This window comes from Gobio gobio (assembly GCF_949357685.1).
Source record: "Gobio gobio genome assembly, chromosome: 15".
NCBI lineage: Eukaryota > Metazoa > Chordata > Actinopteri > Cypriniformes > Gobionidae > Gobio > Gobio gobio.
The window spans coordinates 24,749,358-24,761,922 of record NC_137108.1 but is presented as its reverse complement, the minus strand read 5'-3'; positions in this window follow the sequence as shown (position 1 = coordinate 24,761,922).

Sequence of the window (12,565 nt, the reverse complement as noted above, 5' to 3'; positions counted from 1 at the left end):
CTGTAGTGGGTGAGCGCTGCAGGTTCAACGAGGGATTGATACATGAACTCAGTTCTCTACGTTACTGTATAGTCCGAATGGGTCAGTTAGTGCTTCTATAGATTTTGTAGTTAAATGATCTATGTTATAATGCTTACTAATTGCTAATGAATGGAAGAAAAACATTGTGAAAACATAAAAAAATGTTGATATTTACTTAGACCAAAAATTCACACTCTCTCTCTTTTGGGTTTTTGTGTTTTCTTCCTCCCCCATTTGAAAGAAATTGATTTTGTTATTTATTCTCCTCTTGCTCGTTTGTGAATTTTCTTAACAGACCTTTTTTATTATTTATTTAATATATTCCAAATGCTGTTTTGTAGTGGGTGTGTTTGAGGCACCAGATTGTATTCAAATGTAAACTTCCTTTGCCAAGGCGACCTTTCAAACCAAATCCATCGACAAATGCAACCGTCGGTCCTAATGGGCCGGCCACTAATCGGCAGCGTAGGGGCGGACACTTGTCTTCTCGACCTCTTAGCTGTTCCTTACTGGACAGAGCCTGTGGAGGGAAACCTATCAGGGGAAAAAGCAGCACTGTGGTTCTTCTGCTCAAATGTTTCGGTAGCTTTCCTTCAACGCTGAAGTAACCTTCCAGAGTAAAAGCACGCACTGCCATGGCTTAGAAGGGATACGGTTCTATAGGAACCTGCATTGTATACCTGAACGCACCCGTCTCACCACTGCTGATGTTACTGATCGTGTTGCTATGGTTACTGTCGTGATGGCTACCGTGTGTATGTGTGATGGCGTTGAGCGCAGTGCTGCCGTGAGCCTTGACCTGAAAGCTTTAAACAGCTACAAAACCAAAAACTTTAGGAGAGAAAAAATTGAGGCATTTGAGGTTCCTGGAGAGTAAATACAGCAAAATGTATGTATTGAATGATAGTGGAAATGTATCAGTGCTCCATCTTCCTCTCTGCCTCACTCCTCCTCCTCTTTGTCCTAATTCTATTCCTGCTTTGTTTTGTATTTATTTCATATCGTGTCTGTTGTTCTGTCTCCTGGTTAGGGGGTGTAGAAGAGAGATAGTTCCTCATATACCTCACTCTCTTAACAACAAACCAAAAAGATGAATGCTTTAAAACAGAGAAGCGGGTGCCATCCGTCTGTAGGGGCCGGGGGACCCGTGTTCTGATTGGCCGGGGCCAGTTGTATAAACATAGCCATTAGGTTAAGACTGTGTCTTAAGAGCTAGTACGACCAACTAGTAGTTAGTTAGAGGTAATCAGTCTTACTTTTCGGTATCAAATAAGTTGTATTTTTTACAATTATGGACAGTCTTAAAATTTGATGACTAACTTGTAAGACTAGTTTTAGCAGTTTATGCAACCGACTCCAGGGATTAGGATGAAAGCACTCAAAGAACTTCATTGTAAGATTGATTCTCAAGCATGTTCACTCCCTCGGCCCTTGGACCACCTTTCCAGTCACCGAACACAGGGCAGGACGCATACACACACCTTTTTAATATGTACACACACTTAATGTGCATGTGTGTATATAAGTAAGACAGGTGACTGTTGTTGCTAGGTGACGCATATTATGGCTTATAGCGCAGGAGATGTTGCAGAGGAATATAAGGAGAAACCTTTCAATCTTGCTTCATATCTTTTCTCTAGCTTTCGTTCTTACCGTTACAGTCAGGCGCAGTTACGGACGTCTTGAAAACTTCACGTTGTTGATATGCAAGTAATAACTGCAGCGTAAGGGACCGTGTTCAAAGTGCAAGTCTCTCAGTGGCGTGAATCTCCAGAGAATGATACCAAAGCAACACGCCATTCGAGGACCCAACACAACACACACGCTCCCTAAAGTCTGCACACAATCCTTGAGTTCGATTCGCATCGGTTTTCACTTTAATAATTAGTAACAATCGGATATGGGTGAAAAAAAAGAAGAAGAAAAAAAATCATAGCATTTGAAAAGGTCTGACCAAGAGAACTGCACGTATGAGTATTTTCGTTTTCACTTTACTCTCCAATGTATCTCTGTCTATATATTATACATTTTAAAAAGACAAAAAAATACCAGCTTCAGTCCAAAGGTGTTTAAAAAGATTTTTTTTAAATAGCAAAGAACTTAAACACATCTAGTTAAACCAAAGAGTTACACCAACACATCCTCAGCTGTTTTCTTTTCTCTTTCCCTGGTCACCTAGCAACCCAGTTTCTGAAGGTAAAACCTCAACTATCCAAAGTAACATACGATGACGTTAATGATGAAATGTATATTGTTTAATTATTCCTTATTTAGGGACAGATCTTCATGATGATTTTAAAGAAAAGACTTGGTATGTCTGTGATTCTTTTCTTTTCTTTTTTTGTGTGGGGTTAATCATGTTGATCTGTCCCCTGATTTCATGTTCACTCAGTGCGTAAATGACTGAGAGCGCGTGGGTGCGTCATTATCTGTGCGTGCAAATGTTCCTGTGCGCGTGAACGTATTTTACACTCTAAAACTGAACAGATTTGCGGTTATTTTGGCAGTGTGGATATATGTGCGTGAACGTGTGCGTCTGTTTTGCTTGTTGATGTACGTTGTCATGTTTTTACCCTTTCCATCCTTCCTTTTTTTTTCTCCTTTGAGTTGAGCAGTTCTTTTTCTTCTCTTCTGTCCTCCGTGTCTCTCTTTTCCTCCCTATGGTGACAGGTTAGCCTTTCGGTGTAATTATCTCTGAAACCAAAAAATAGTTGACAAATAACTCGCTTGTTCATTGTACAGTGTTGTTCATTTAAAGTCATTTTTGTAACTGGAAGTGTTTCACTCATCTGAATAAAAACGGTAGAGAAAAAGAACAGTGCATGAAAATGTTGTTTTTTCTTGTGAGTTTAATCGATGTGTCGATCTGTAGGCCAATGATGCTGCCTGTATGTCCGCCTTTGGCCGCTGGGTGGCAGCCGCTGACACACTCTTCTTCATTCACATGGATGAATCATCCGTAAGAGCTTCTGCCTCCACATGGTGCCTCAACTTAGTCACCTTCTCTTCCCCTTCCTTCCTTCTTTCACTCTCTCTAGATCTATCAGTTTCTCTCTTTCTCCCTCTTTTTCCACTTTTCACAGCTCTCGTTTGCTCATCTGACTCATGGGACATCTGGTATTTGCCAGACAGCTTGTCTTGTCCTTTACTCATGTTCTACTCCTCTCCCCTTTAGACGATTAAAAATCTCACTTTAAGATTTTCATGTCCTCACATCTGCTAGGCTGCTGAAAAAATGTAGCATTAAGTTAACATCAACCAAAGCTTAACTTTAGTAACAAAGCTACATTTCAACTACATGTTCAAATGTTCCTCCCACATTAAAATGTAAATTGTACAACTTTTTGTGAAATTAGCCGTTCATTTGATTTGTGCAAATCCGAGTTTTTATTTGACTATCTTCAGAAAATAATAAGTCTTACTTGCTCGGCGTGATAACGTTCAATTCTCTGTTTAGTCCCATTTAGCCACTTGTTAGCAACCGCCTTTTTCAAGACATGTAACAGCTTCAAAAAAATCACAAGTGGGGTAATACTGATGTATTTTATGTTGTAGAATAAAAAGTGAAAGTGTCTTGAGCTTATGTTCACCACAGACCTTATGTCAGCCATTTAACCAAAACCCCAATTTAAAAAAACTTTGCCTTCTGGACGTGGGAACCAGAGGTGCCTCCACCACTCAATGGGTATAGCTACAGTAAAGTCTTTCCATCTAAACTGGTTATATCTCTTATGGCTAGTAGTGAATGTTTTATGAGCAGTAGGGTAACCATATTCAACCAAAGCAATGTTCTTCAGCAAAACGCATGCAGTTTTGTTTTTTAACAACCACGGTAACCTCTGTATTTTTTTCTTCTCCATAAGTGCCACCTGCTGTCAGAGAGTGTAAAATTCTGCAACAGAAATGAACCCCTAACCCTACCCCACATCCTAAAGCCGCGGTCACACTAGACTTTGAGCATGCAAAATTTCACACAGTCACAGACACAGTCAAGAAGTCACACTGTGGCGTATCGATCTTCTACTGGTCACACGTCTTTCCTTCTACTGGTCACACGTCTTTACGTGATGCGAATTCACCACACTTGAACTTTGAAATGCAGCCAAGTGCAAAATTTTTCGCATAGGTTTTCGGTCTGACAAATTCGGACACAAATGAATGAAAGACAATGGAACGAAATGTGTAGCGTGACCGCCCCTTAAAGGGTAACTTCAGTGATTTAGCATTAAGCTTTGTATCAGTAGAAACCTGAATTATGGTACTTTTCCCCCTCATGTCCCCCTGAGACGAGAGAATTGTGCATTTTATTTTTGGAAAAAATCCTCAGATGACGCAAATATCGTCATTTTGCTTCATCGGAGGATTTTTGGCCAGAGGCTAGAGACTACAGGAGCTAGTTCCGCATGTTTTCAACCCGCCCACAGGGGAAGGATCTCACTCACAGAATGTAAATGCGCATGGTCGCTCGGCTCGGGCATTCATAACGGAGCACTGCGGAGCAAAGTGAGTGTTTCAACTTTTCAATGAATTCCTATGAAAGTTTAGCTTCCACATGCGATCTGATAACGCGCCAGACTGGACACGCGTCGAGAATGACTGCCGCACTTACCTCAGCTCTGCTCAGCTCTTCACTCTCGTGAGGAATGAAATCTGACACCTGCTGCGTCTGTGACGTGACTTTCGTTCGGCTCACTCACAGGTTATTGAAAAGACACGTTCAATTTTTAATTGTAGTGTCTATTCCCTAACTGAACGAAATGATTTTATTACTATGAATATCAAAACGACGTTGGGGGTGGTGCTGCGGTGGGCAAGTGATAACCAACAGCCGTGGCTTTGGGAGTGGCCTCGTTGGGCAGCGAAGCAAATGCATTCTGGGAGTTGTTGTCTTTCATCCACATGAGACAAAAATACATTTTCTGTCTTTTCTCAGTCTAGAAGGCACCAAATTCAAAAATAATTTCACATTTCTACTACATAAATGTTTAAATACACATTCATCTTCCCAGCGCTGAAGTGCCCCTTTAACAGGCAGCTGTCGCGACCAATAGAGTGGTGCAGGTTTGTAGGCCAAATGCAGAAGCGATTGTCCTGAAGTCAATGGTTTTTTTTAATGGGATTTTGGTTAAATGGCTGAAATAAGATCTGTGGTGAACACAAGCTAAAGATACTTTCACGTTTTATTCTACGACATCAGTAAAAAACATCAGTATTACTCAGCTTCTGTTTTTATTTTTTTAAAGCTGTTACATATCTTGAAAAAGGCGGTTGCTAACAAGTGGATGAATGGAACTATAGAGGCTGACAGAGAAATTACACGTCATCAGCTAAACAGGTAACCTCAGTCCTCTTTTACAGCCTCATTGTGCTTATAATTGTATTTTCCAGTTGTCGGAAGCTTAGTGATGGTGACGTTGAAATCGCGGGACCTTGGTGCAGTTCGTTTATAGCCTACCTTTAGCTTTTCACTTCTGGCAACTCTATTTAGGCTTCAAAATTCATACAAGTTTTGTTAATCTGTGAAAATGATCTTGATGGACAAAACGTGTAAGCATCATAAACTTTTGTTGATCACAGAACTTGTTTTTTTTTTCGATAATCCAAAAGCCTTTTGGGAAAATCCATTTAGGTTTTAATCGAGGGAACCAGAGTGATGCTAACCGCCGGTTGGCTAACTGCTTTCGTCACGCCCATTATTCCAACCTGCAGATACCCAAACTTGTTTTTTGTTGACCAATTATAAATAAAATGGTCATATATAATATTTATTAGCAGAAATGTGAGGTTTATCAGTTTATAAAACAGTTTTTGTTCAAATTAATAATAAATGTTTTTTGCCAGTCTGCATTATATTTAGTAAAAAGTAAAATTAAGTAATGTACAAGTACATGACAAATCAAAAATGAATATTTTAATCACTTTGTAATGTCGTTAAGTTTTTAAGTTACACATTCAAATGGTTTAAAGGGTTAGTTCACCCAAAAATGAAAATTCTGTCATTAATTACTCACCCTCATGTCGTTGGACACCCGTAAGACCTCCGTTCATATTCGGAACACAAATGGAGATATTTTAGTTGAAAGCTGATGGCTGAGAAAGGCTTCAATCAGGCCTCCATTGGCATTCGGTACATTGACACTTCCAAGATCCATGAAAGGCACTTAAAACGTCGTTACAAAGTCTATCTCACCACAGTGGCTCTACAATAATCTTACGATGCGACGACAATAGTTTTTGTGCGCAAAAAAAAATCAAAATAACACCTTTATCCAACTTGTTCTCGACTTCCGTGTATGCCTCCACGACGCATTTTTGGGTGAACTAACCCTTTAATGTGCATGTATTTATTGGCCTGGCTTCATGCAACACTTTATTCAATATGTAAAACCTTGTCCCTGGAGAAGGTTTAAGATCATTGGTATTGAATAATGCTTTAACCTCCCAACACTACCTATTCTTTTGGCTAAACTATTTAGAATTTTTATTTTTTGTCTATGAGCAGATGCATAATTTGTGGAAAAAAACATAAACTGTGGAAACTGTGCATCATGGAATACCAAGAGGCATTCATCATGTCAACGTCAGAGAAACTTTTTAAGTAAAGTTGTCCTGAGCTGAGTGGGTTGGATGTCATGCTGCTACAAAGTTTTAGTATTGTAAGTTGTAAGTCATGTTCAGAATGACAGTGAAATTATAGATACAGAAGCTGACAAGGGAGGATTTTTAAAAAACTTTATTTAAAACTACATTGCCCATAATTCTGCAAAGAAATCTCTTCCAATTAGAGAACTGCAACAAGCAAATCGCACCAAAAGAACACTTTGGCTGCGTTCACACTGCAGGGCTTAATGCTCAATTCCGATTTTTTTTAAAAATGCGATTTTTTTGCAAGGCCGTTCACATTTCCAATTAAATGCGACCTTTTGTGATCTCCTGTGTGAACGTGAAATGACCCAGAAGTGACCCGCATGCGCAGAAGAGTACTCAACGGTCAACAACGTCACTTGCTGTTTACGGAAGTAGCCAAATATGGGTGTCAGCATTGGAGTTCGTTTAGCTTTATTTACTTTATTTAGTTATTTTCGCAACGGAGCCAGCACCATTACAACCTTCTCATGTTAAGAAGAAAATTAAAAAAGAGGAGGAGAGCAAGGTTTTTGGCCATGGCGTTTTGTGGAGCAGTGGTAGCAACGTCGGTACAGAGAAACGTGTGGGTGTGGAGTCGCAGCCAGGAGTGGTGGGATACTGATGTGAGTGGCTTTACTGATACCGAATTCGTCAGTAACTTCAGAATGACCAGATCCACCTTCAATTATGTTTGTGAGCGCCTTCAACTAACTTTGTCACGGGAAGAGACACGTCTGCGGCGGCCCATAACAGTGCAGAAACGCTGTTGGAGTGTATTGGCTAGCAACAGGTGCGTACTTCTTCTTTTATTGGCGGTTAACAACTATTTCTTGTGCATTACCGCCACCACTGGACTGGAGTAAGGAACGGTGTTTATCTTCTCATTCCCGCCTACTTCAACGTACAATGATGACGTTTGTCGCGTATCAACGACGTGCGGGTCGGATACATGTGACCTGGCAGTTCAGACTGAAGACGCATTTCAAAAGATCGGATATGTATCGGATTTGGACCACATACCCAAGTGGCCTGGGTCGCATTTGAAAAGATCGGATCTGTGTCGTTCAGACTGTCATGAAAAGATCAGATACAGGTCGCATAAGGGCAAAAAAATCGGAATTGGGTCGTTTCAGCCTGCTGTGTGAACGCAGCCTTTGGCTGCATCTGAAATGCATACTCTCTTGAGTGCGTACTTATTTTGAATAAGTAATTACTTCACTGCCAGTAAAAAAGTACATTCTATATAGTATGAATGTGTGTAATATGAATGTAATCTGGACGTACTACATTCGCCATGTTGTCATTATCATGTGACCTACCAGCGTCAGTTACGTCGCTCGACTGCCATTACCATGGCCTCATGGGATAGTAAAATGTCCATTATATACACACTTCAGAATTTTCCCAGAAAAAGTAGGTTGTCTGAGTACTTTTTGCCTACTCTTTTATGAGTACTGTGAATTCAGACATATTCTGTGTCCCAATACGCATACTATCCGTACTAAATAGTATTCGAAAAAAGAATTAGTATGTCCCAGAACGTAGTATGTTGAAAAGAGTATTCCAAAGATTCCCGGATGGTCTACTATTTCCGGTCAGAATTCGAAGTGCAGATCGATGCGCACTCTAACGGCTGATATTGCCCACAACCCATTGCGAAATGGACGAGGATTCGATTAGAACTTCAAACACGGATAAAAAGTGTTAAAAACCTACAAACATGACGGTTATGCGAGTCCGACGGTTAAGTAGAGAGAGGGTTAGATAAAGGGGTTTGAGTGAGCAATTATCAGTATTTAACCAGACAAAAATATATTTATTCAATATTAGCCACATTATATTTCACCTGCAGCAGCATTGATAACTTTTGTAATGATACCTTTGGCCATTAACTTTTAAATGCATCATTATATTTAAACTGCAAACACATGAGGGGAGTCTCTACATTGAAGACCCACGAATGGCAGATCAACGTGCTACTACATTTCTCTCCGATACGGTAGGAAATTAAATTGAATGTGAAGGATTTGAACTGTGATGATGATTGACAGGGCAGTTTAAACGATGATGGGATGCACGTAACTAAGCGACAATGTCCGTTAAAGATGACGAGGTAGTATGTCCCAAAGCTTGCATACTCTTCTGCTACACACTCAAAAGTATGTACTTTTTCTTCACAAAAAGAGTACATACTTTTAGGTCATAGTATAAGTAGGCAAATTGGGACGCAGCAATACACTATATTGCCAAATGTATTGGGACACCCCTCCAAATAATTGAATTCAGGTGTTCCAATCACTTCCATGGCCATCAAACACCTAGGCATGTAGACTGACAAAGTGAAGCAATTGGGAACAACAACAACTCAGCTACGAAAAATCACAGAGTGGGGTCATGCAACTTTCTGCAGAGTCAATAGCTACAGACCTCCAAACTTTGTGTGGCCTTCAGATTAGCTCAAGAACAGTGTGTAGAGAGCTTCATGGAATAGGTTTCCATGGCTGAGCAACTGCATCCAAGCCTTACATCACCAAGTGCAATGCAAAGCATCGGATGCAGTGATGTAAAGCACACTGCCACTAGAGCAGTGTAGACGTGTTCTCTGGAGTGATGAATCACGCTTCTCTGTCTGGAAATCCGATGGACGAGTCTGGGTTTGGCGGTTGCCAGGAAAACTGCATTGTGCCAAGTGTAAAGTTTGGTGTGGGGTTGTTTTTCAGGGCTTGGGCTTGGCTCCTTAGTTCCAGTGGAAGGAACGCTTAATGCTAAAGCATACCATTTTGGAAGATTTCATGCTCTCAACTTTGTGGAAACTTTGTGTTTGGGGATGGCCCTTTCCTGTTCCAACATGACTGCGCACCAGTGCACAAAGCAAGGTCCATAAAGACACAGATGAGCGAGTTTGGTTTTGAGGAACTTGAGTGCACAGAGTCTGGCCTGAGCACAGTCCTGAACTCAACCCGATAGAACACCTTTGGGATGAATTGTGGAGACTGCAAGCCAAGCCTTTTCATCCAACATCAGTGCCTGACCAATGTGCTTCTAGAAGAATGGTCAAGGCACATTTTGCCTTGGAGCGTCCATCCACTTCCATGAAGCACTGGGAATAACATAATAGTGACATCAAGAAATTATATCAGTCTCTCTATGCACTCAAACTACTTTATTTTGATAATTCGCAATGCTCCATGGCCATGAGGTTGTAGTTATTTCTCTCTTTAAACCTGTTAATTACATAGTCTTTCAAATGCTTTTTTTTTGTTGCTTCAAATCAAAATCTGTAATGTGATTCACCTCGTTGCAGGTTTGTTTGGTTCCTGGCATTTTAACTCTTTAATGAAAACTTTATAAGTTAAAATGAATAGGAAAAATACTTTCAGGCTGCTGAAAAAGTTGCTGCAGTCTATTGATTAGTCACATGACATTTACTGTTCAGGTGATAGGCTCTAAAGGTTTTTGGCATATCTCAAATCGAGGATTTCCATTGAGAATGCTCACAGCGAAATCAGTCTGCAGAAGCCGTGAGATGTGTACAGATTGGTCACAGGACGCGTCAGTCATCTCTGCTCCCACTCACAATCTGCCTCAGACTGTACCCGCCCACTCACAGAGACAGGTGGCCAATCTGTCGTTTCAGAGGCACAGGTGTGTGTTTGCATGTGTGTGTAACAGTGGTCCAAGATGGAACAGATGACGGTGGCATTTCAGGTGTGTAACAGGAGCACAGTAAATTCCACAAACATGGGGCTGGAGCATATGCTCTTTTGTTTATGTTAGATTATCAACCATAACACTGTATCTTTGTCATGAAATCCTGCAACAATGATTAAAACCTAAACAAATGCAGATGTCCGTGTGGGCATGAGGAACTCGTCTGATGCCAGAAGACATTCAGTGTTTTGGAGGACATTCTCACACAAACAATGAAATTCCCTTCCTCTACCTGTGTGTTTTCACACCCTGCCCTGAGCCGCCGCACCTGAACTGAGCAAACAAAGCCTTGAAAATATGACACGACTCTTAAGCACCCATTGTCATTCAGCCTGAACACACAAATGGTTAGTGATCAGCTGTATTAGTCACACCTGTGACCTTTGTGAGGAATGTGTGCTCATGATTTAGACATAACAGAGCATTCAAAAACTCCCACATGACCTATGACATGGTTTCATTAAGCACATTTAGCAGAAAAACGCACAGCATCAGCTGCTTAGTACAGCATTTACAAGGGAACCTCAATGAAGTCCACAATACCTGGACAAATCTCAATGGTGTGACTTTTGATTGATCCCATTACCTGAATTCTGTTTAGTGCCTGATTGGAAATTCTACAGCATTATTTTATGACAGCTGTTAAAGGTGCATTCTGTGATTTGGTCCTAATTTGAAAAAATGTCCACGTTAAAAAATAAATTATGTTTATGTGAATATTCCTCGGAATGGTGTACATTCACATGAGAGGAAGAATCATCATAATAGTTTTCTATGAAGAGTGTTTTAATTATATATGGTATGCACCACCCCCTCACTATTTCACCATGTTGAATAGTGTGACCTGCAGTGTTTCACTAAATGTTGGAGAGTATCCTCACGCTCATTGGCTTCTGCTTCTGCTAGTAGCGTAGTGTTTTTGGTGATGTGAAGAGTGAAAATTAGACAATGGACTCTGTATACATTGATAAACTTAATAGACCATCCCTTCCAGAGTTTGAACTGTGGAGCTTTGGGTTCCTGGCTTCTATCTTGAACATACCACCACCTCTTGTCAGTTAATATAGATCATAATAGCATGAAACCAACAAATACACAAAACTGAGAAAATATGGGGGTGTCCCACATTACACATGGACTTGGTGAGTCATTAGGAACATCTAGTGCCCACAGCATGAATTTGGTACCTACACAGATTTCCTATCTCTGCGATTTGCCCACACACACAGAGAATAATGTACATCTGTCATACAGCAGAAATATCTCTTCAACTCTTCAGCTTCACATACCTATTAAAGTCAAAAAGATGAATAGCCATATTTTCTTTTCTTATTTTTAGTTTGTAGATTGATGTGGCTAAATGCTGAATTGATTTTGAATGATCAGAGACTAATGAACTGTCTAAATTGTTTTACAACATAGTTCTTGCAGCTCAGGAAATTCTATTAGAGGAAAAAATCACTCATTTTGTACAATAAAAAAACATTGTTTCCTCACCCTCATGTCATTTTATAACAGTATGCAGGGTTTTTTCCCCTGTGAAACGCAAAAGTCGTTTTTTTGAGAACTCAATACGCAGATAGTGACCAGAGGCTGTCAAACTCTAAAACTAACCCCAGCCACGGTGAAGTCAACAGAGGCCCCGTCCACACGAAGCCAGAACTTTCCCTATCCGATCTTTTTTTTCCCCTCGTTTCAAGTAATATCTGCGTACACACGAGAGCATGAAAACGGCTCAAAACAATGTAGTATACATGCCAGGCCAGTATGTGGCACTGTAATTCTGCCACAGAAATACACTAAAAACGGAGAAGAAGAGTTGTGGCTAGAAGGGGTATGGCAACAGTCGGAGGTAAGGTAAAATCACACAATAAAATAACAATAAATAAATTTGCTACTTACCAGATGTGTTTTATTAACGCATACACCTACCCCAACCCTAAACATACCCTTACAATAATGCCAATACAGTAATTAAACAACGCAGTATTGATGTGCGCATGCCCAGTGCCCCTAGTTGTATTCCTTCTAGTCTTCCCCGCGCAGGACGTGGTGTGATGACATCACCGTTTCACAAAATATACGGATTGGCTGTATACACAAAACCGCAAGGGTGTCGTTTTCAGATTTATCCACTTTAGGACCCGGTTTCAAAAAATAGCGGTTTCAGTCTCCCAAAACGCCGGATCCGTGTGGACGAAACGCC